Source organism: Platichthys flesus, chromosome 8, assembly GCF_949316205.1.
Source record: "Platichthys flesus chromosome 8, fPlaFle2.1, whole genome shotgun sequence".
Lineage (NCBI taxonomy): Eukaryota > Metazoa > Chordata > Actinopteri > Pleuronectiformes > Pleuronectidae > Platichthys > Platichthys flesus.
In genome coordinates this window covers 5405533-5431948 of record NC_084952.1, presented here as the reverse complement: position 1 = coordinate 5431948, position 26416 = coordinate 5405533, and the positions used below count along the sequence as shown (strand labels likewise).

Sequence of the window (26416 nt, the reverse complement as noted above, 5' to 3'; positions counted from 1 at the left end):
AATAACACTAGTAAACCCTGCAAAAATTTTGTATATATATGTGTCGCACCTGTTTTTTCCCTCATCGAAGAAATAATTTTGCTAAAAGGTGAAGTAACAGGATTCTTAAGGTTATGAAACGGTAAAGTCTTATTACCAGATGGAAGTTATTCACTAAAGTTCAGTGGTATCAACTTGCTCACTGATTCCACTTTCTAAGCCACAGTTGACTCATTCAAATAGGCCACATCTACTGCAGCATCACAATTTATATAATTTCACATCTGATACAGTTTTCCTTGAACTCACTCGGCTTGATGCACACCACTAAGACGTGCGAGTGGTGGCTGCTGACACCTAAAAAAGATGCTCACCTCTTGCTGCTATTTCCATCCCACCCACTGATCAGCCTAATCCACTGCTGGAGGATTTGTGCACTGCGGTGCAGAGCAATTGTGCTGCAGCAAAATGAGCGTGGCTTAATTGGAGCAAAGACTTAATGAGGGCCCCGTGAGGATTATCATCTGTGGCTTAGGAATGGCCCAGGTAACGGGAGACGCGGTCAAAAGGATCAGTTCACAGCCTCCCAAATTGGACTGACAGTGCTGAGCCGCGACTGCCTATAAAACCTTTACATTTTTCTTTAGATTATTTATTATTTATTTCTCTTTTGCAGAGGGTCCTTGGAGAGAGGTGAACTAAAGCGGAAATCTCCGTGGAAAAATACGACTGCAGGACCAACCGCAGTCTGTGTCGGCCACAGGAAAGTGACAAAGCAGTTTTTTCCAGACGGTTTATCGTGTAGACTTCAGTTCTGCTGAATTTAACCTGGTTCAACTTAAACTTTATGACTACATTTTCAAACAAATATGTTATAATTAAAAAGTTATATAATGTTATATTATGTCAGGTAATAACTTTTCTTCATTATGATGTTTGATTGAGATAAAGTGACAAATCAGTGCTACTTTTCAATAGATTCATTAGCAATAAAACAGCTATCTATTGTCTTTAAAAAAAATATGTATTGTTTGGTCTATTGTGCGTCAGAAAATGTTAAAAGTGTAAAGTCATTTCATCAAATTACTTGGATTGTTTGACCAATCATAAAACACCTGATATTATTAAATGTATAATAAAATATGACATGAAAACTGATTGTTTTACCATTTTCGGGGGGGGGGAATGACAAAATACTGTTTATTAAAATAGTCATCAATTCAATATTTATTAACAGACAAACCACAGCTCCTGTGGAGAAACATACAGAGTGATTGAAGCCCTGCTGCCAGGGCAGAGCAGGGTAAAGTGGACCCTTCACTGGGTCCCGAGCACTTTATCTCTCCGAGGGCCCCTCTACCTTCATCTTCACTTGACAGCCAAAGATCAGATATGACTGACCAAGATAAATGGTAAGGCTCTAAAGTCAGATCAATTCAATCTAGGAACTGTCCTCGGCAGGAGCGAAAGGCCACTCTGTCAACAAGGCTCAACTCACTTTACTGCTTATTCACTGTCTTTTTGTCCTTGTTACGTAAATGACAGGAAGCACAAATATCCTACTTTTGAATTAGGTTGAAAAGATAGCATTGGCAAACTTCGAAGCAGCTCATTTTTTCCTGTTCTGCATGCATGTCTCGTTAGTAGTCTCACAGTTTTTCATATGCAGCGAAACCTCTTTAAATTTCCAGCTTTCCTCCAGGCTGCGCAATGCATCCACCACAACCCCCGTTGTATTTATGACCCGACTTTACATCCTCTATCATGAATTATTTCCCCCATTTCAATTCTCTGGGTTTTGCGGTCTGATCTCTGAGCCAGACTGAAGACACGGCTGGAGTCATCTACAACAGCATTAGTCAGCCCTCACCCGAGGCAGCGCTTTTATTATGTAGAACGGCACAGAGGGAAAAGTTGAAGTTGCAGCCTTTGATTCAACTGATGACACAAACATGCCAAAGGAGGCTATTAGGGCCCGGCTGCATTGATCCAAAGCTCAATTAAATTACATGCACGATAATGAGCACAAGTTACAATAATTTCTTGCCTCCAATACGTTCCGACGAGTCTCGCATTAGCTTTGGTCAGATTGTCTTTTTTTTTTTTTTTGCATTTTTAGTAGTCGTAAAACTTAATCCTGCTGGTTTAACTATAGATTATTATATCAGATTTCAAGCTAATTCTGCTCGCTCACAACTGTGCCAATGATTTATTGTCAAATATAGGCAGCTCTCCCTCAAAATGTCAACTTTTGGACTGCATTAGTGAGCCACAGAGTGATCAATTGAAAATTACAGAGTGGGATATTGATTTGTTGGATATAATGAGATGTTCTCCACAGTGTCTGAAATGTGGAGCCATAACCTGACTACTATGGTCAGAACTAAGAGCTTCAGTTCAGTTTTTTTATGCGTCTGGATGGAGAAGGTATCATCCGTAAATTTAAGGCCTTTAATATTCAGTATTCCTCCATTCAAACTCCCAGTGTTGCAGATCATTTTATGGTAAATTACTTTAGAGTATGATCATTATGCGTTTCAGTGAAACAAATTAAAATAACAAATGGAAGAAGAGGCTATTCTCAAATGACTGTTAGAGGGGATATGGGATATAATACAAATTGTGGAGCTGGATTCAACGGAGTAGCTCAGGTGCATATAGAGACGCTGCCAGCCTCCAATCCATATTGCCTGGAGTTGCTTATGAAAGCTACACCCCCCCTCCCTTCATTTTCTCCTTTTCATACGTCTCTCTTCAAAGAGAATAAAACAGAATAGACAAAAAGCAAATTAAGCCGTCTTACATCCTTTTTATTTTCTATTCTTCTTCTTATTCCTTTTTTTTTACACACAAAGGAAAAGTGAATATGAAAAAAACGAACACAGAAACGTGGAGATTATTGGTTCAAAAGTTCAATAAAATGTCACAAGACATTGCAGCAGCTTTTGGGTCAGAGTTAGTTCAGGCAGATCTACAGTGCGCGCACTCCACTCTCATGAAACATGAAAGGAGGCGGCATCAGGAAGGTGTCAGTGCCTAAAACGCAAAGTGACGGCGATGAAGAGATGAAGGTACATCCACCTGCCAGACTGCATTAACAGCAGAAACCCAAATAAGCAAATAAACATTTAGAGATAAAAGGAACAGGGTCTATACATTTACCTGCGTAATAGACAAGGACAGTTTACAAAGAGGAAAAATCTCTTTTGGAAAATAATTTAAAAGGATGGGGACAGGTAAATACTTGTGCCTCCGGCCCCCTGCTGAGAGCTCTGTGACGACCACAATGTAATGCTGCTTGAGTACTCCCTCTAAACAAAGGTTTATTGCATCTTTGCTTTTAGCACACGGAGCCCGAGTCCCACTCCAACAGCGTCTCAACCTTGGGAGCTTGTTTTATGACAGCACTCTTGAACCATTTGCAGAAAGACGACCAAAGCAGCCCCTCCTCATCATCGCACCACAAGGTCGAAGTACAGAGTCAAAAGCTGAACTTGAGATATTGACATCATGAATTTGAACCACATAAAAACCTGAATTATTATTTTATCTGATGATACAGCCATTTTATAAAGAATCTGGTGAACTTAAAATTTGCGTTGACTGTTGGTGCACCTCTGGACAAAAGCGGTAGTGCGTCCACTATCTAAAAAGTCATGGAAACGCTTCCTCAAAAAAACTGTCTCCCTCCATTTATCAAATGCAGACATGCAATGTTTTATGCAGTACGTTCAGTGCAGGGATTTCAAACTGCTGACCTAAAGCCCTCGCACCCTGCCAAACCAGCTCACAGATGATGTGAGTCTCTGGGAAACCTGATGTGATAGCACATGCCACCAAACCCACAGTTAATTGGACACCTACTTCACAACAGGGCCCGTGGTAAACAGCAGCAGGCGAATAACAAGGCTTAGACGAGCTCCCGAAATGAACAGGAGGAAATAGCTCGGTTAAAAAAAACAAAAAACAACAGCAGATGTGCTGTCCTCTGCAGTTTATTGTGTTCGGAGCAACAACTCTTCTTTGACTGCATAATCCTCAGCATTCTACTAAACTGATTAGCCTTCCAGTGCTTAGCAGCTGGTATCTTAGCCCAATTTGTCCAGCTTGGAAATGTTAAGCAGAATCATGTCTGCGGCATTCTTCGTGCCAAATGGACGTTTGTGAGAAGAACATGGTCAGCAGCCAGGTACTGAGGAGGGATTGCACACGATCAGAAAGGATTTCATGGAAGCAGATTGAAAGAAAGAGAGACTTATGGAAATATAGCGCTGCATTGTGCTGGGTGTCTCAATTTCCGTGAGCCCCGTCCACATGAGGTTGTTTAACGGCAGGAAGATGAGAGGGTTTAGAAAGCTACCCAGCTCACCAGAAACACTTCAGTCCTGCTGAAGTAAACAATGTGAACATGTGAACTGTTGACTGATGGTGTAGCTGAACTCCGGTGGGCGGGTGTAATTGTTATGCTGACACATTTTATATAGGGTCTCTATTGTCATGTTTGATTTTATTTACTTGAATTCAGTGCTTCACCCCAAACACAAGGATGAACATTATCTCAAAAATCGAACCTCTCATAAAAGTCGACCTGGTTACCTGAGTTTTTTAAATTTTAATACAATCATTTTGTTTTTATTTCTGCTGCACTTTTCCTCCATATTTTGCCATCAGCTTTTTGTCCTTTTCTACAAGTCCAATGATATTTGACTCTGTTTGTCTAGTCTAGTGCAATTACATTTCATTCGAACTGCAAATTTCTTTTGTGTTACACTTGAATAGCTGCTGTAATATTTGGCCCGGTAAGATTAAATAATGTATTAAAAAGCTCAAAGCAGAAAGCCACATACTGGGATATGTTTTTGTTCACAAACTTAAATATGATTTCTTGGCTAGACAGACTTTTCCATGAGTGCTGGCCACTGGCTAAACAGCCGACTGCCCAATTAAATCTGACTACAAAGCTTAGTTCCCTCTGCCAATGCAGCACTAAGTAAACTGCAACAGTGAAGGAGACATGTATGTACAGAAGGGTTTATGGTTTATGTTTAGTTTGTACTGTCCTACCTGGGTTGCCTCTGATGATATGTGTCTATTTATTTTTGTAATGCACGGAACTGGCTGTGAATATAAAGTTCCCCAAGGTGACAATAAAGTCCAAAGTTTACTTTACTATTTATTCTTATAAAATTATATTGATTAAGTGAATTGTCATGCATGTACATTTGGGAAGAGGCCAGATTATGCAACACATTTTCACAACCAGGTTTAAACTCACTGAAATATGGAAGAATTAGGATCAGTGTATATGATGGAGTAGTAGTATTAGAATTTGACTTTCAGGACCACATTTTCTCTCCATTGGCCGTGACCCGAAACCAGTGAACGAGCCTGGTTTCTTTTTCCCACTGGCTGCAGCTCCATACTTTTGTGGAAAGCCCCGTAGGAGCCTGGGATTTCTTTACCCAACACCTGCCTCGCAGTGCAGGAGATGCAGCGAAACTGCTGCTTGTCAGTTTCTGTTGTACCACTAGCTCTAGCTCTCACATCTGCAAACTTCAGAAACAACACAAACAGATTCACTGGGAAAACTGTTCATGACTGAAACTGTTGTGTAAGGACAAAGAAACGTTAATAAAAGATGATATGCTCATTTGGAGGCCTACTTCTTAGAAAGTATGTAGGAATTGTGGTTAATGTGGGTGAGGATATCAAATAGTCTGCAGATTAATCAATATAAAAGCCATTTATTGTAAAGAAAGTACTGCTTAAAAGGGTTTTGAGCTGGACTGAGTTTGTCAACTGCCCAGTAGAACTAGCTGTCCTCTCCAGTATAGAGAGAAAAACCCACAACCCAGTCTGTTGCATGATGAGCTTCGAATGCACGGTTCAAAACCTTGTCGTTACGTATGGATTGAATCACACAGTGACTTTGACATTGATCCACTGAATGTCAATATTTGCAGAATTACATGTACAGAACTGACAGTCAGTGTAATATCAGCATTTCAAGAAGTGAGGGCACAACACTGGACTGCTTCCAGGCGGCTGATGCAATGCAATCACTATTGTGTTTGTGCTGGAAATAAAAAAGGGAGAAAGCATGTTTACTAGACAGTCTGCATCTAAACGGCTCAATTTTTGTTATCTCTAAATTTGCATAGCACAACCCACACAGTACATTAGCTTCACCCAGCGCTCCATTGCCCCTATATTCACATTGAGGCTGGGGTATAAAGGCAATGTGATCCACACCAAGACAACCACCTTCGCAGACAACGCAGGTTGAAATTGATAACCACGGCACTTAAATACACATTAAAAGTATAATATCACTTGAGCACTGCAATGTCCCAACACGTTATGGCTGACCATTGTGAAAATAATTTATTCCCCCACCCCCCCCCCCCCCCCCCTTTTATTTTGTACCTGAAGCATTTACTATCAACTCAGAACTAGTCTTGTGAAAATTTAATTTCATGGCTGACAATGATGCAGATGGGATACTGGTTTCCGGACAATTAGGATTGGATTATTTCTCAAATAAATTTGTCTCTAAGTGACACACCAATTTGTCCCCGAGCACTTTATAATAGTGTTTCACTTCGAGCAAATGCTTCTTTATGACTTAAAGTTGGGTTTGCCCAAATAACAGCCTCTTTTCAGCATGAGCATGGAACTGCAGAGAGTTATTCTCGATCTGAGTGTCTGCTTCACTTATGCCCATCTGTGTGACCCATGAACAATTAAACATATCTACCATTATCATATTTCATCACATTCATGCAAATCCCGAGCATTTGTGCAGCACGGCCCCCTCAGGACTACACAGTTATTTTATTATATTCAAGCTGATGAATGTTTCTTTCATTTGACAAAATGAAGTCTCAAGTCTGCGATTTGAATATTTGTACTTTTACCTCAACAGAAATCGAGTGGAACAGCTTGACTCGTGCAAAGGAAATGCAATTAATTGATTTTATTTTAGCAATGAATATAGAATTTTTTTAAATACATACAAAACATATATTTAAATGTCAAAGCTACAAAATCACTACTTTGCCTATTTGTTAATACCATAGACTATATATATGTTCGGACTCTGGGTCTGAAAAGTAAAGCCATTGCAGAAGTGCCTGAACCTTTTACTTGATTAATAACATCATTGCACATGTTCCTAAGAGTTTATGATCTCAATCTCTCAAGACTTCTCTGCAGCATGATGTTCGCTTTCGTTAATTATAGTCCAGATGTGCTCAGATCTCAGGTGAAAGTGAGAATGCCAAACCAAAATGGTGCTGGACAAGAATCCCAGCTCGAGGCTTCAAAATGTCACTTCACAGGACCGATGGGTGAATTCACGGTGGGTTGCCAGTTAGCTGATTGCATCAATGTGTGTTAATGGTTATTACCAGATATGTTGTGTTACTATATGAACAAACAAAATATTGCATGAATGTGGAATTAAATTTGATGGAGAAAAATGGAATATTAAGGGGAACATGTGTTTTTTTATAACAACTCAGTATAACCTGCACTCAGCAGCCACAGCTGTCAAAGAGGACAGCCCAATTAAAGCTCTGCAGCTGAAGCACTCATCTCTTAGATAAAAATCACTTTAGCTTCAGCAGATATTTCAGACATTATCTGCATCCTCTCATTCCCCCCCCTCATGCAGGTATTTCTCTGCTGAACTCTCGGTCCACTCTGCTTGGTGCCATCGCCGGCTGCTGCCTATGGGACTCGAGGTTGTGCATTTGTCAACAGGATACAGTCCATTGGTTCATGTCTGGTAAATACACTTACAGTAATGTCACTTTTAAACTGGGGACATTACTTTTGTTAAACACACAAGTTTGGAGCTATTAAATTTTCCCCGTCCTGGATGGAAATCAATTGGTTTATCTCCAAGAGCAATATGGATTGCTGTCGGCTGATGTGATAAGAGAAATGCTCGACTGTGGAATTGTGACTCGCAGCTTTTTTTTTGCCTTCTGTTATTCCTTTCATATCGAACAAGAGAGTGCTCTCTGTTCATATGGTCGAATAATGGATAAAAACAGACCTGATGTGTTTAATGGAGCTAAACAACGTGGAGGAATAACGATGCTAGATTTCAAAACTAAAAACTTAAAACCCATTAAGGAAAGTTCTTGAGTTAATGGATGGAATCAAGCATTACACATAGACAGTGGTTTTATCAGTAAAACATTTAAAATGGCATTTTTACAAAATAATGATTTGCAACTGTCTCATTTCTTGTGGGTTATCAGTTTATGTTTGATTAAATTAAGAAAGTGGAATTAACAATCGATAAACTAATATTTGACCGCATTTCTATTTTAGAAATTAGTAGAATCACAAGTGAATTTTGTGTTAGATACATTAGTGAAGTTGAATTTTGTATTTGACTGTATTGATATGACATGTTGTATGTTTTAGTTTTCATCAATGATAGAAAATCAAACAAAGGATGTGGTGGAAGTTGGTTGTAGAACTTTTTATGTTTTTTCCGCCAAAACAACATCTAATTTCTACTTTAATTCACATTGTGGTATAATTCTCTCATAACTAAATACTATACATTACAATTGCACAACTGCGTATTCATCAGCAGGTATCTGTGTCCTCTCTGTCCCAGTCTCATCAGAAACGCATGATTTTGAATGGCGTTGGATGAAATGGACCATTTGTGTCAACTGGTCTCGTTTCTGACCGTATAAGTGACGTTAAAAGGATTTACAGAGTTTGATGGTGTTATTTTGGAGAAGTTTAAGAACTGAGCAGATATAAAAAAAGGAAGGTGTTCATAAGTGTTTTGGTTCCTGTGACTGTTACTGTAGTTATACTGCACCCTCTCCACGGTTCCACTGCAATTTGTGAAACGAGCCACAGAGCCAAAGGGATTCACCTGCCAATTTGATTAATTTAGCTGCTAATATGCTTAGTGGGTGGACATTTCTTTCTGTTGCTTATTTTGTAATTTGTTGGTTAGATGGCTGACTGAGCCTTTAAATTGCCCCGTTGATATGTGGTATATTATTATATTTATTCTGCTTGTCAATTTTTTTGTTGTGTGCACATTGCCATTTTACACAAAAGTTCCCAGAGAATACAATTTGAAAAGCTTTTGTGCTAAAGGAAACTGGGGTGAAATAAATAGAATAACACCAACAGACAATACCATACAATGACACAGACTAAAATACAAAGTATTCAATCAGACAGCGCAGCACAAAAAGAAAACCATGTCACACAGAGCTTTCCATAAGTGGCCAGCCTCGGGCTCCAGGAGAAACATATCGGTGGCAAAGAACCATATTTAATTGCCTCCAACGTCACTAATCAATCTGATCATAATTATTGCATATTTGAATGAGTGTGCTGATTGTAAAACCTTCAGTTAATTAGTGTAAAGTATGTACATAGATATTAATAATTAAAACCATACATATACATGAATTATCAGATCATTAATTCAGTCTGGTTCCTCGACCTATTTTATAAAACAAAAAACATACTCCACAGAATTATAATGCAGCAGAGGAATGCTGTGACAGGAAGTGTGGTTGAGGGAATAAAGTTTTAAAAAGTGTTTCTATTTGGGGGGTTACAGGAACCTATCTCAACGATTGATGTCATTGTTTAAAAAATTAAATGATATCATTTAAAAACCTGATCATAGAAAGTGCTGCTGTTGTATTGTCACGCAAAAAGTCAATGGTGCCTCCCAGCTAGTGAAGCCAAAAAGCTATGGAAACGTTTCACATGTCGTGTTTACCGCTTTTGTGAACACACCCAGGTAATTTGTGATGCCAGTTGGGGGGACATCAACAACCCCAACATATGTTACTTGCAGTTTGCACTGGTAAAGTTGACACCAGTGGATATTGCAGCTGGCAGTTCACATTTACAGAACATCAGATAACGCAGCATCAACAGGCCACTTGCCAATAACACTAGCTTGTGTATATTCAAAGTGGTCTATGTTAAAAGTAAATTACGTTTTATGAGGAGTAATGGCAGCAAAATGGCAAAAATAAAGTATAATGTCAATTTATTAAAAAATTCTTGAGCTGCAAGAGAAAGAAAAAACTCCAAATGTGGGAATATTCCCCATATTATGTAGAGGATGGAAAGAGCAAATGCTGGAGACCTTGGCTGTAAAGTATTTTGTGCTGATGCAAAAAATGGAAAAAGTGGTCTGACCACGAGCCTGAAAGTGGAAGAGCACAGCTCCCAAGCTAAACAGCTGAAGTGGCATAAAACTCAATGTCGTCGAAGAGGAAAGTGAAAAAGGAGAATTTAAGTGTGGGTGTAAATATTGTGGCGGTGACTGGGTGCATCAGGAAGGATGAGGGACTTTAAAGCATCGGTTTTATTTAGATGATGGGTTTTGATTTGGAAGAAAACGTCAGCAGCCGGGGATAAGTATACTTTTTTACTCTCCTCCCTTAAAGTTGTTTTCTTGATGGAGAGAGTAGACCCTTTTCAAAGCAACATGTACCAAAGACAACGCAGGAGCAAAACCTGATCCCTCACTTCCATTATAAGCCTAGGGTAAAGAACACAACTAAAACTACTTACTTAAGATTAAGGACTTAGTCCAAAATATCCTCTATGTTTTTCTTCACACATGTAAATACAAATGAGAAGGTAATCTTTGGAAGCTCTGGGTGTGAATGCCCCGTCAGATTCAGGTTTTAAAAAACAAGTTAAACATTTGTACTGTACATTGTAACAATGGGGGAACTTCTTCTGCTTTGTTTCGGTACACAGATGTTAAAATTAAGTTATTGTTTTAATCATCTTTTTGAAAAGCACTGATATAATGCTCAAACTTGAATTTCTAATACTGATTTATTTGTGCAGGATTCCAAAGGTTGAATTACAAGAGCAAACCCTGGAATTTGTGTCCATATGCATGAATGGCCTCTAAGATCTCCTCACAATCAATGCTCTTCTTTTCTGGTGTATTAGTGCCACTGCTTCCCTCTTGCTTTACTCATGCCCACACATGTTCATACAGTAGCTTCAGTCTTCCTCTCACTTCCTCCCTTGTCTCTCTCTGCGTTTTGCTGAGGCTCTGCTAAGACACTGCAGCAGGAAGTGGTGTAGGCCTCCTTAACAAGAACCCGACACTTTCAGGATCAATAGGGGATTGAATCTTCACTGCACCAAAACTCAAGGTTCCTTTTAATTCGATGACTGGCAACTGCTGACTGAAAACAGATCCTTTCATTTTACTTTGAGTTCTTCTCTAGACCCTTTTTTTCTTTAATGATAAGGAGGTGCATTCAGGAAAATTCTTCACTTAATGTACAAACGCTTGATTCATATGGTGGTGAGACATTTTACTGAATCTATGCAGTTTAACAACACCACTGCCATAAATAACTCCCATATTCCCTAGCCCCTTTTTCTGTTATTGTATTATTTTGTTTGTCGGAATCATGTTGCGTCTGTTCCTTAATCTTCTTGAAAACAGAAATATTTTCTCTCCACTTGATTCATGCTGACACAGGGTTCCATTTGTTTAGCAGGGGATTTGGCTGAGAGAAATGGTAATCCCTTAAACTTGACCTTTTTTCCCTGTATTCTCAAGCTACTACGTGTGCAATCAAACTGCTGAATGATACATGGGGCTAAGTCCGTCTAGATGAGGACGCTGATTTATTTTCTGATGCGTCAGTGCTCTATACTCTTAAGGCTATCGGTTACCATTTTGGCCGAACTGCTTTGCAAATGGAAGGTATTGATTGAGACCGTGGATAACTTTAAGCGTTAACTACCTTTCAATCCATGAGTCCCTTCCTGGAGAAAGAAAGCAATGGTTGCAGGGCATTGTATTACAATCACATAACATTATTTCAGATCGCTTGGAAATTATATTAAGTCTAATGCATTATTTGTATTTAGAAGAACTGAATGCATGAAGGGAAGTCACCAAAAATTTGCATCTAATAGATTTTGTTTCCAGAGAAACTCATCGAAAGCAGAGATGGTGGCTGAAGGCCCAGCGGTACCATCAAGGGCCATCAAATGTGTTGTGTCATTTAGGAAATCCTGATGTACTTCGGGTGAGTAAACACATCCTGCATCACAGCAACATCATTTAAAGAATTAGCTGCCTCCTCAACGTCAGGCCTCACTGACCAGTAAGGACCCTGCTTTGTAATTAATGGCAGAGGTGAAAGTAGAGAACAATCAGACACATTGACACTTGTTCCAGTGTCCTAGCTTGTGACTGTTTGGGTACCGATTGGCCTTTTGCCATGTGAGGCATTAGACCTTTACACAAATCATTAGCCAAGTCCACGAGAAGAGCAACGAAGGAATCTATAATCTCTGCACCTTTTATCTGGCTGCTCGCTTTAATGACCAGACAGGTGTTAATGATGATGGAGACCGAGAACGACTCTGGCCAAAGATCCATGAGCTGAGTGTAATGGGGTGAAAAGCTAGCTTTGGGACAAAAGTAAATTATGGTCCTAACAATCAATAGTAAGCATGACTGAAAGCCAATGGGGCTCTGCTCCAGTTCTCCTCATAATATCGAGGAAACCATTCTTCCTCTTTACACAATGTTTGGTTTTCGCATATCGACTTAACTACTTTTAAAGATATTATGGTTTATCGCTAAGACAATGCATTGTATGCATTGGTAAGTATGCTGATCAAAGACCAAAACCAACAAAACACTAAAAGAGCTTTTCATTTCTACATGTACATTTTGGAAGGGATCCAGCACTTAGCATCATCTATCTAGGTATTTGCATCTCAGCATGCTAGCTGGCGCTGCCATTCATTCCTTTCAACTCATTATCCAGCCACGAAGTATAATCATTTCCGACCCTGCTCGGTTGGAGAACATGACTAATGTTACAGCTGCTTTGAGGATATGTTGCTCTAAAAAACTAACTGAACTTTTCTCATTTTAATAATTAACTTAAGAGTTTGGATGACCTGTACAAAAAAAAAATATCTCAGGCATCCTGGTAAAGCGGTGTGTTGATTCATTGTTCTAATCTTAAAACTACCATTACCTTTCCCTAAAGGGGACTATCATGCAGTAGATGCTATATTCAGTTATAGTAATCAACCGCTTGTAGTGATTAATTTGGCCGTGACCAATGTGAGCAGTTTTCCTTGTATTAGAAAAACTGCAATATGTTCAAAATTAAGTTATTTGTGTTTTAATGTGTACAACATGAAGTGACACAAGTAGTTTGTTGAATATACAAACTACTGCAGTCCCCCAGTACCAACCACTCCCAATTTTCATACAGGAAAAATCCTGAAAACCAGTCACAGCCATGTGTGATATATATACTATATATAGATTCACATACAGTCAATCTATTATAGCATCAATAGAGGATGCATCAGAACGCTTCACATCAGTGGCAGCTATTTTGGTGGTTAATCAAAATGATTCAGCAACAGTTGTGCTCTCCTCTGTCTGTCCTCACATCAAACTCGCCTCTTTTTAGATAAATGGCCTGATTGGCTCGTTTCCAGTTTTCCAAACCAACCCTGATGTTCATGGTGTAGTTGAATTGATTCAGAGAACGTTGGGTGTGAATCATAGACGAAAAGCTGCAGGCGTCTATGTGCCCCCCCCCCCCCCCCCCCCCGATACGTTTGTGATATATATCTTTCCTTTTTCTTTCTTTTTTTTAACATAATAATAATTGCCACTGCAGCTCCTTTCACATTCTGTCTCTTTTTTCAGATTCACTGCCCTCAGTAGACGACACTTGTCTCTCAATCTCTGCCAACCCCTTATTCCCAAAGGTGCAAATACAAATCATGTCTCCACCACTTGCTCAAAGTTAGGCAGTAAGGTTAATAAAATCCCCGTACAGGAAATATGTAGAAAATTGACAATGATAAAATAACTACTGTTGTACTAATAATTGGGTTTTATGCTGCATAAATGTGAAAGGAATTACAGCTTTTATTCCTCACTTACATTTGCAAAGTACTATTTGAATCAGACGTTGTTTACCGATGGATTTCCGCATAACATCGAAATTTGAACACAGTGGAGGTGAGAAGAAGATTTTTTGTTCACCTTAAAGAAACTAAAAAAACAACCCTGCTGTACTTGAATATGAGCAGTTGTGATATCGCTGCTTCATTCCAGTTTTGTACTTTTTGCTCTGAATGAAGCCACAGGGGTCCTTGTAATCAGCAAGCATATTCCCCGGTAGACCACTGACGGAACAACAAAACCCTGGGTAACGATGACATTTCTCCCAGCTCTCCAAGCACACCAGCTTGATCTTAAGAATCTCGGGTGAGCCCACACAGGAGCTGATAAAAGCATTTCTATCTCACCTCAAAAGGGAAGATACTCGTGTAAATCTCCCCGGTATAAAGTTAAAGGAAAAACAAATGTAAAGCTTTCCTGCCTCTGTTCACTGACACTGACACTGACAGACCAGAGGGACTTTCAGGGGGACCTCTACGGTAATTCAGTCTAGCATGGGCACTCAAATGGCTGGGAGGCGGCTGACACTGTCGCCAAATGAGGACCCAAATGCGTCAGTGTAATTAGCTGCTGTCCAAGTAACATCATTAATGTGCATAGTTCACCCGGCTCGCTCACCTCTACAACTTCTGAGGAGGTAAAACATCAACAAATGCGCAGGGTGTCAAGGGGTTAGCTCATTAGCTCAACCATAAATGACAGAAGACATAGATACTAAGATCAGAGCGCTCGTTTTTTAAGCAATTTTTTTCACAATTGCTAGGGTTGAATATAGATACACTTTTTTCTTTAGAGAGAATATTTCTTTAAGTAATGAGGTATTGCTTCATGCATGGTTCTTATTTTTAAACATTAAAAGTTCTTAACGATTTTTCAGAACATTTTCTGACACTTTTAGCCTGTTATCCTGAAATTGGATTAGTGGAAGACAAGGGCTGCCCTACATAAAACTGCATTGTATTTTAATATCTTAATGGGTTTCCCTCTGTTCAATATAGTTTTAGAAAAGCTTAGGAGAAATAAGCAACAGTCGTGTCACTGTTATGGGTTTAACAAATCGAAATAACCCCAGGATTTATTGTAAAGCCCATCTTTTCCTGCTAACTCACTTGTGCATATATTTTAAATGTGTTATCCAGGAGTTAGTAATGAGTGTCCATAATGATTGTTTGGACTGTGGCCAGAGTGAACTGTAAATCAGAGAAAGCACATTGCGGTTGAGGCTCCAGACCTCACAGGCCATTCCACACTCTCTGTCTAACAGTAAAAAGGTGGGATGCAATTTCTGCAGGTAATTGCTGATGTTAATCACAGTCATATTTAAGAGAGGGAAGAACCTCAGCCATTCTTCTAAACAAGCGAGGCCAGGGGTCAGCCTCCCCTTAACCATGAATGGCGTCTCTGGCTAATTACTGCAGTCCAGCTGCCTACACTCTTCAGAGCACTCTCCCTGCTTATCTATCCGAGCACTTCTTTTTCTACTCTCCTCTCTAATCACTGTCAGTCTCTATGACTGCATCACATCATTCTCTGCAGATTTCTCAGCAGGGCATTGATGCTGCAAGTCTCTTTCTCTAACACATCCCACTAGATGTTCTATATAATTATCCGTAGATATCTATAGATCTGGTGACGGGGAAGGCCATTGAAACACAGTGAATGCGTTGATGTGTTCGTGAAACCAATCTAAGATGCCTTTAGCTGTGTATCACTGCACCATCAAGCTGGATGTATCCATTAGCAGATGGCTAAATTATGAGCATAAAGGGATGCACATCGTCAGCAACAATACTCAAATAGGCTGCAGCAAATAAACAATGAGTGATTAGTATGGAGGGGACCAAGTTCGGCAAAGCAAACATTCCTCACACCATTACACCACCACCACCACCACCACCAACCGAGATTGTTGACACAAGGCAGACTGGGTCCATGGATTCATACTCTTGATGCCAAATTCTGACCCGACCATCTGGGCGACATCACACAAATGGAGATTAATCAGATAAAGCCACATTTTACAGTCTGCAACTGTCCAGTATGGTTATTCTCCTCTCATCTCTATCATCTATGAGGCATTTTTTCTATCTACTAAACTGTTGTTCACTGAAGATTTTCTCTTATTAAATTCTGAGTAAACTCTAGAGCCTGTTGAGCATGAAAATCCCAGAAGATCATGAGTTTCAGAAATACTCAACCAGCCTGGAAGCAGCAGTCATGCCACAGTGAAACTCATTGAGATAACTGATTCTAACATCAACTGAAGCTCATGGCCTGTGCCTTTTCAGATGTTATGCATTGCTGATTATGCAATTATCCAATGTGCCAAAGTCTTAGGAGTTCAGGTGTTTCTCATAAAGATTTCAGTGAGAGTAAATTATAAACAATCTGTAATTTCAGTGGAACTTGATGAACACAATTCTGACAAAAATATCAATATCATGTCCTCTGAAAGTCTTACGTTCTCTTTGAAAGAACGACCAAGCATTCACCTTCGAGCTACGCCAGTCGGCTGTGTCTCAACACCCTGAAAGCAATCTATAAAGCATCCACTCCCTTCAAGCACTTGGGAAGCTCACTTAAAGACATCAATACTCTGGAAATGAGACACAGAGCAATGGCTTCAGAGGCTGAGAAAGTAGACGGCTGATTGAGGTACCCTTACATCTTATTTAAGATGTTGCAGTTCAACGCAATAGTGTTCATCGAGTGAACTGCCTCCTTTCTTGTTAAAACATCAAACTGCACAGGATGTACAGCCAGAAGGCAGCGACTGGGCATGAGGCCGGCAGGTGAGCTGCTCTGGCATAATGAAGTGAACGGTACATTTGAGATTACAGTCAACAACTATGTGAAAAGTAACTGGAACTTTAAAGATATTTGAGTGTTTCACATTAACATCGACGACAGTGTCAGAAAAAAGAAAGAAAAAGAGGTCGCTTCGGGTTCAGACAATTGTGAGAACACAATGTGTTTCAATCACTTAAACCTCCAACATAATCGTTTAAACACCTCTTCCTTCCCTCACCCGCAGCTTGAAGGACTTCAGAGCGCACAAGGAAAAAGATTAATCCTCCTTTTGAATGTTTACATCGTTTCCCTACCTCTCTTCTAGAATACTGTTGCTGCCAATCAAATGCCAGCCATTGAGTCTTTGCTGTCAAGCTCAACTTTATTGAGTTGGAAAAAAGACATCTGAACGAGTCAGCAATAAAAGTATCACAGATTACTCCAGACAAATACACAACAGATATACATTTCCAACCCTGACAAAACTTGATGCAGCATGAAATAGCCAGTATGTGAAGGTTAAGACAATCTGATGAGTAGATGTTATATTTTCCACAGATAAGTGATAGTGTTAACAGACATAAAGCTGAAATGTGATTTAAAAAGTTCCAACAAAAAAAAAAGCATCACCTGTCTCCGCTGCACCGGTTTGCCACGATTGGTTGTGTTGTTTGTTGCGGTTCCGCTCAGTTATCACTTGAGCTCAAATTTATATGTTATTTGTTATCTACAAACTCACTTCCAGCCCGACTGCCACACTCTGCCATTGGCAAAGCTAATCCCTGCTGAAGCAGCAGGTATGTGGAGCTCTAACATCTGAGGAAATAATAAAATCTGCAAAGTTTCAGCGATACATTTTTCTTTCTGCGTCACATCAATGAGGTTGATTATCACTTCCCTTTGCATGTTCACTCTCAAGTTACAGCTGATAACATCTGTCAATGGCTCCTCCTTGCTCTGAACAATCATCTCACACTTTCATTTGTAAAATCCATTCTAGCAAACACTGTTACACATGGCATATGAGGCACCAAACTGATCAGAAAAAGATTATATAGGCACTTTCACCACTACAAGTAAACCACTTTCTAAAGGTGAGGACATTAACTATGATATTTCTGAGTTTAAGCTATTTTGACATCCTCATTTTCTGCCCAGTGGCTCCTCTCCCTCTCTTTATTTCGTTCCAAAATGGTCTGATGTGCTACTTAGGGCCAGGTGGCGAGGAATAGTTTAACCGTGTCCATCTTTCCTTTTGGTCTGCGTACCATCTAATTAGGGATGGGAACTGATAAGCAGTTACAGGTGAGAAACAGTTCTGCATTGTCTGGGCCATCTGAACCATATCCCCCCGCTCATCAAGCCCTTTTTCAATGTCAGAATGATTCAGGCAGCCAAGCAACTTAAAGCTGCTCTATTTCTTCAAATGTGCTAGTTCCAATCTCTGTAAAATTATAATTTCACATGAGGCTGGAAACACCAGCAATATGCTGAACCATCATGGACTTTAATTCTAAGAATGCCTTTTACTTGACACTATGCTGGAGTATCGCTGCTTCCCAACCGAGCAGCACGTCTGATACCAAGGGTAAAAACCCTATGTTATAATAGCATTAGACAAGCTTAGCAGATTTCGCCGTTGACTAAGGAACCCTTAATGAAAATAAAAATAAAATATGACATTACATTCATTTTAGATGATAACAGACAGACTTTGGCTGCAGCTACCTCTCAGGCTCCAGCCATCCCGCTTGTTGCACAGGGACAGAAAATAATTATTGAAAGAAAAGTGTAAACATTTTTGTTCTTGAATATATTCTTTCGCGATTCATTCTGGATATTACCATCTATAGCCTATTATAGAAATATTATATATAGATTATAAACTATTGGGTATATATAAATAATCAAAAATAAACAGTGACTTGGAGATGGAATAAAAAAGGCAAAGACCTAAAGTTGGTGGCAGGAATGATGCAAGCAGTTAATGTGGCTATATGTGGAGCTGTTGCATAGAAAATAACACTGTGTGTTGTAGCCTATGTACTTATCTCTGTGTGGCACAACATTTGCAGCGGAGATTGCTGACTTGACTGAAAACATTAAACATGAAATAGTTCTAAGGCCCAGAGCAGCATGAGGCATAAACTTCACAGGATCCAATACAGACTAACGGAATTGCAGCAGCAAGTAACTCTACATTTCATACATTGTACGTTTCACAATTTTACTTGCTTCTCTAAAATGTTGGTATATGCAATAAATTTAGGCAGCTTAATTTTCAACACGTTTCACAGCCCTAGAATCATAAAGTCTTATAAATTGTCATCCCTACATCTAATGCATCCTCTTTATGCTCTGCCACCTCCTCACCCCATGGCATGATGGTGCCGACTGTCAGCTCATGGGAAGAGCCTCTGATGTGGCAACTTATTCCCTGCAGCTGCTGCTGGGCCCCTGGTGGGACCGAGGTTGGAAAGTGATGATGATGTGTAGAGAGAGAGAGAGAGAGAGAGAGAGAGAGAGAGAGAGAGAGAGAGAGAGAGAGAGAGAGAGAGAGAGAGAGAGAGAGAGAGAGATCGAGAGAGAGAGAGAGAGAGAGAGACAGAGAGAGATCGAGAGAGAGAGAGAGAGAGAGAGAGAGAGAGAGAGAGAGAGAGAGAGAGAGAGAGACACTAATGCAACACAGTTTTGCATGAGCAGGTATATGCAGGAGGTGGCATCAAACAGATTTAATGTCACTGCTGGGTTCCAGGTGGGCTCCAGGATTAACATGTATTAAATGTTAAAGGTAACATCAAATATTTATATTCCTTTATTCCTAGTTGTTCCTGTGGGAATGTGCATATTGCTAAACTTAGTATTACCTTTTGCTTACTGTGATCTTTCGACAAAAACTGAACGATGAAAGTTGCCATGAAGTCTCTTCTTGTTTCGTCTTCACCGCAGTGCAGATTTGGTGAATTCACATCGATACATGATTATAACACCAGCCCGGCCTGTCTGTGTCTCACTGCCAAGGGCATCATTAAACCTACCTCAAAGGAAAATGTAAGATCTTCATTGAGCACGCAAAGTCGGTGTAACCAATCCAGAGAGAGAAAAACAAATTGCATCATGCATCACAGAACAATGGGGACACTTAAGTGAAAAGCTGTGGGAAATGTAAAACAAGTGCTTCTCAGACAGGGACAGGCCACGCACTGTGTGAGGTCTTTGATCATTTTGCAATGTGAATCAAAAACCATTAAGAACCCGTCACTATTGATTTCCTCACCTCCTCTTGAAAACACTACTTGAACCTAATCAGCCGACCTGAATTTGTTTAACCTAATCTTAATGAGAAAGAAACAACTTATATAGTGCATTGAAAACACAACACCTTCTGTCAGACATAATTCACTTTGAGAGGATACGGGAATATTCATCTCTTCTCTTTACTTTCACATTTTTGCTCAATCTCAACTCAGTTGTAAGGAATCTGCATTTTAATGATGGCATCAAAGGGGTTATAGTCATCTGTTATCCTTTCTACACCATTAATAAAGGGCCTCAGATGTGGATGTGCACCACAGCAATCCCCCCCAAAGTGAAATGACGGCACAAAATGTTCTATTACAGAGAGTGATATGCTTCCTGCTATGATTGAAACAAATTAACCATGAAATTAATTGAAGAAAAAAAGTGTCTGACGATGTTAAAGTTTGACTGGGGGAACTGGGAGTGAGGTGTCACTGGGTGGTGGTCTCTATTCTGGGAAAACTGTCAGGCAAGAAGCAAGGTGAGGCGAGAAGAGGTGTGGACATATGGATGAAAGCAGATGGATGGCTGATAGTTGATAGCAGGTGGAAGAGAATTAGTTTAATGGCCTGTGAGAGCATGAAAGTCTCATTGAGACTGTCGTCAAGTAGTATCTTTCAGAAGGTTTTTGTATGATTTGGTCTGGGAGCAGAGAAGTTGGTCTACATGGCTTTTTATGGTGAGCTGACCAACAGGAAGTCCAAAAGGATCTTGTGTTTTAGCTCCTGAAAACAAGCTGCCATGATAACTGCAGTGGGAGAGGTGATATTCAACCAATGTTTATATATGTTGACCCATGACCCATTTGTTTAACCGTCTCATCACTCGTCACAGGATGGAGCGATGAACATCAGCCGCTGCTGATCTCATCCATGGTTGCCCTTTCAGTTGTTATTTTTGTAATGGATGTAGATACCAAGCAATGTAGGTAGATGACATCTCCATTCGCATTCCCACCTACAAAGCTCCTTTTTAAAAGCCCTGAACAAATAGAATGATGATGTATGCTGTGATCCAAAGGGTCTGGAACCAAACTATCAAAATCTTAATGGCTGCTTAGAAATCAGATCTCATTCAGCATGTTGCACACAAAGGGACTTTTGGGGTTGGTGAATCCAGTCTAGGATCTGCACACGCTGATCTATCGATGCACCAATTTGATGAGTCATGTTCCAGTTTCTATAAGCTGTGACAAGCCATCTTGAATATGACTCATTACATCTTCTAAAAACAGATACAATTCAGGGATTAAATGTCTGGTACCCACTGCACAACCAAAGTAAACAAAGCATGTTGAAAATCTCATGTTTTGCCTCTTCTCTGGTGGAGTAGGGGTTATTTAAGGGGGGATAACATTTACTTCTCAATTAAAAACCTTTCTTGACTTGAGGTGCAGTGTAAAAATTAAATGTGTGTCTTTTTTCATCTATACTCAGCATTGGCATCTTGGCACCAGAGAAGTTGTTCTGGCTTTAGGAAACGTCAAATACTGAATGATTGCTTATCAAATAAAACAGTTTTTTACATATTGAGTTTATGCAAGAAATATAATTAATCTGTATTCACATCCCTTTTGCATCTAAATATTGGAAATCAGGCAAATTTGATATTCTTCTACAAAAAGTAACAAAGCTTCATTCTTATTATATTATCAGGTCACATAATTGAGCTACTGTGAGAAGAATCTTTTTCAGCAAACTTACCTTTATTTTAAATTGGTTAGATCTCTAATTTAATAAATATCCCATTCCCAGAATATCCCTCATGAGTCTGTAACAAGATGCAAAGTGACTTGAACTGGTCTATTCGTATCAATATGTATGAGAATCCCTCTGTGCAATACATCAAAACCATTTTAGCGTGAACGCTCTCCCCTTCTTTCAGTGGAGAACTATTCTGACCTGGCCACACCCAACATAGTGGCAACAGCACAGATGGGATTTCATATTTCATTTCCTTTGAAAAAGTGGAAGATAAATTGCAGTCTGCACCTCCGCTCAGTGTTCTACACTCAGCATTTCATGTCTTTGAAGACTCACAAGCTGTCTGAAAAGCTACAGTTGGTATAGATCATTTTTACTGTAACTGCAGGCTAGTAACAGCAACGTCTGCTTCCATTCCGTCACTCTCCCCAGAGCTATCAGGCTTTTACTGGTTCCCCATAAACCCGAGCAACATTTCTGCCCCCGTCTTTGATTAGTTGTATTGCCAATTAAAATAAAACAACCTGCTCATGATGTTAGTAAAAACTGTATCAATGCAGTTACCACTTACACAGTTTAAAATAAAAAGGGGGGGGGGGGAAACTATAATTACCAAAGGATTCTGCAATAATTGGCTACATCATGCTTCATTGCCTCCCATTCCACTGTGCCATGTCCTCTTCTCTAACCTGCCAGTGCAATCGGGGACCGCTGAATGGGCACAGTTGTTGGCATGGAACTGAGACCTGCTCTTATCATGAAAAGCACAATGTCAGGAGCTGCTGCAAGAGAGCTGCTTTAATGATTCTGTAGTTTTGCCCCTGGGCTGCAATCATCCTGACCAACCGACCCTCGTGTAGCCATGTTTAGCCCTGAGGGAAGTGTTGGTGCCTCCATTTTGAGGCTGCTTTTCAACAGCAGATACAGAGTTCTCTCATCAGTGTTTGCATCACTGAAATGTCCAATGCTACAGAAATGAGACGGAAACTACCCCTATCTGGCAAGTATACTGACATGTTTAATTATGCAATTACAATCGTACAATGTTAAGAAAGTACAGAATTACTTCTACCACCATATTTCCACTGCTACTGAATGAATACATCAAGCAGGTCTGCCCTAAATACTACAGATTCAAAACCTTCACAAGGGGTTGTACAGTCGCACATCAGAGACTTAATGGTTACATTCATTAAATCTTTATCACATCTCCCTATAATGCTGAGTTGACAAAGCGATGTCACAAGCAATCTGTTCCTACTGTCAGCGGATCCCCAAAAGCTGTATGTGAAAAGAACAGTGTGTTCTGCTGGCCTATTTAGAAGAGCCCCCCCATGGATTTACCCGCTTTAAATGTACCTGCGGGTGCCTTTGTATATAAACTACCATCTCCGAGAGGGAAACTCACACAGCACACGGGTTCCGGAGGCTTGTACTATTCACGCCACAAAGTGAGCAGTGTCCACGCTTGCTTTCTTCCTGTCAAAATATAACTAGATGAAGCCAATAAGGAAGGAGTCCTGCTATCGGCTTAGTTCCCATATCCAGTCCTCTAAATGAAAGAAATTCTTATTTTCACAATAGCCTCTCTTTCACGCAGGTTGTGTTCGGTACTCCTTGACCCGTGTCTATTCATAGCTCCAAGAATATTCAAAGCTAACACGTGGTAAACAAAATCTATAACAAGTCATGCATGAAGGCCGGCTGTTTGTTCCCTGAGGAACACATTTATTCATGCTAATAGAGACACAAAGGATTAACTTACCATACTGGAACAGAGGCGAAGAGCATGTCTGCTTTCTGCCAGGAGAGCGGATAGGTGCCTACACAGATTCAGCCTGGAAAGTGAAATAAAGAGAGACTCCAGTAAGGACACACAATAGGCATGACTTGTGATATTCCACAAGAGAGATGCATCAGACACATTAGGGATGTCAGCATGCAGGACGCTTGCATCATCCACTCATCTATTCTGTGTCACATTGAATAGGATCATCAGCTGGATGAATGTAAATCCTGGACCCTTTCAATGGCTCCCATCCATTCCTCCTTGTATATTAAGAAGTAGAAAACATTATGACTGTATAACAATCTTTTACTCCTCAATTTCCTGTCAATTCCTGAATTATCCCTCAAGGTTCAGTAAAGAGCGGTACAAAAACATGAACGTATCATTCAATACATGCTGGGTTAAAGATTTCAAAGACACTGTAGATCTACTGTTGATACCGAGTAGCACAATACACCCCCCCCCCTGGCTTTAAAATCATTTGTGACCCCATCAGCCTGATCACCCTAATGATTTGTGATCGGTGCTGCTTTTATACAGTATATGATATTATTAAATGATAATGGCCTCCCACTGAAGCCAGGGTGAGGTGATATGATGATTTATTCCACAAGACAATAAAGAATTGGTTATGATTTCAGCCTTAGGCTCAGGTTATTAAAAATTTGTAATAATTTTGATATCTCTGGTTGAATTAGAACACTGGAGACAATGTCGGAAATTAATGAGGAAGTCTGCTATTCCATGCAAATTATTACCAATGTGATAAAATATCTTGATTTGTCGAGTATTTTAATTCATTCTATTCACTGAAGAGAGAAATTGTCATAAAATGACATATACCTTGATTAAAATGCTAAATCCATACGTCCCACCTTTGACATGAATTACATCATCAATCCCCTCCATGAAAGAAGTGAGTCTAAGTCATATTTTGTACACGTTGCGTCTACACGTGTCAAAAGACTGCAAGGCGTTCCACAAACAACACACAACACTTGTTGTCATTTAAGGTTGAATTGCTTTGCCAGTTGTTCCCACTTGGTAGACTTGCAGCAGCACTTGGTGGCTCCTGCTGCTGTCAACCTGAAGCACTTCATACACAGGAAATATGCCTCCGTGTAGCAGCATTGAAAAAACCTGCCTCTGTCATTTTCAATGACAAAACAATTCATGTACACGGAGGAATGAATAAAAGTGTTGATAGGGAAGAAACGTTTTGTAAATCTAACAACGATGCAGCACCTGGTTTGTGTGCTCGTCGCTCAACACTTTACATACAAATTAAATTTTCACTTTAACGTGCATTTTGTATTTGATGAGTCTGTTTGAAGTGAAGGGAAAAATGCATAAAAAAAAAAAAACTCTACCTGCCAGTCACCACTTCTCCTCCATTCTGACTACATTTGAACATGGAGCCATCCTAACGATTAGATCTGGGCTGTAGTGGTCCCACTCTACAGGGCTAACTGCTATTCTTTCTGATTTAATCACAGCCTTGTGTGGAATTAGTCAGGTGAAGGATACAGATGTCTGCAGCTTTTTTTCTGGATCTACGGTATCATTGTGTGTTTTTTTTCCTCACAAAAGGGAGAAGAATAGCAGTGTCCTGGGAGAGGGTTTGGGAGCAGTTGGGTGAGAGGACGAGGAAAAGAGAAGATAGGGACGAGACACCACTGGGATCAAATCTTGAGTATGCCAAGGTCAGAGGAACTCTATGAAATGAAACGCTGCCAAACACAGACACCTACACACTGAAAAAGGTACACACGCACACACACACTCTCAATCGACTTACACACACACACTTACACGTAGCAACACACTGCCTGTATGAGCTCTTCCCTCAAGACAACCTGCTGAGAACGGCTAAATAACCACTGGGCTCACACTCTGCTATCCGCCTGTACGCCCACGCACACAAACACGTTTTCTCGTTAGTGTCATCGCTTCAGTCTCTAGTCATTTCGAGATCTTCACCTTTTTTTTTTCTGTCAGTCTTCTCTGCAAGTACCAGGATATTCATATGATGCAGACTACGATGTGTTCACTCATTTGAGTAAAATATTCTAGACTTAAGGTGTTAATATGCGGCTATTAATGCTCAACTCCACGTTTCATCACACTGACATCTTCCCATTTCTTTTGCCAACCGAATATGTTGGCATCATTTAACTCAAATCAAACTGTTTACTGTATGTCAGAGGAAATCTCATTCTATCCCTCCCACTCGCATCTGGCATCTTATGTTTGTTGTACTTGCTGAATTTAGTAGGCATTTTGGAAAAATAGTTAAATGACAGTTGGAACAGTGCAACAACAATTTCTAGCCATCAATCGGTTAAAATGCCAAGCACAAAAATATTTGTAATTGTAATTTACAATGTAATGCAACATAGCAATGACCACTTCAGTCAGAAAATACCTCATTGGTTGTCTATTATTATTATATCTGCAATATTACATTGCACTGGTTTTGTACTGAGCCATTTTATCAAGTGAGTTTAAAAAAATAATCTAGGCTTCTGTGTCAAGTAATGCGTATCACTAAATGCATAAATACATAAATGTGTCCATGTTTTTGTAATATTGTAGATTCTTGCATTCCTCAAGGACAAAACTGAGTAGTTAGGATCCAATGCATCCAGGGGACACACACAATATTAAACATTCATTGCCAAAACGTGCATCATTAAGTATATGTTCACCGAAACTGTGCATCTTGCTCAATCACACAATTACATTAATTCTCACTCCATGACAGATTTTGACAGCAGTAAAACAACGTGTTGGGAAGGACGGCTCTGAAGTCGGAACACACCCTTCAGCAGGAAAACAAGCGGTGTGATATGATGCACACTC

At 39.9% G+C, this 26416-nt stretch overlaps 1 protein-coding gene across 1 annotated transcript in view; it reads right to left on the bottom strand.

Moving 5' to 3' along the window:
- The window catches only part of lingo2 (leucine rich repeat and Ig domain containing 2), a 188377-nt gene that overhangs the window by 131794 nt on the left and 30167 nt on the right, over window positions 1–26416 (bottom strand). Inside the window, exon 2 of the mRNA XM_062393069.1 lies at window positions 23531–23603. The gene's annotated coding sequence lies outside the window, so the exon portion shown is untranslated. The remainder of the gene's footprint in view (window positions 1–23530; window positions 23604–26416) is intronic.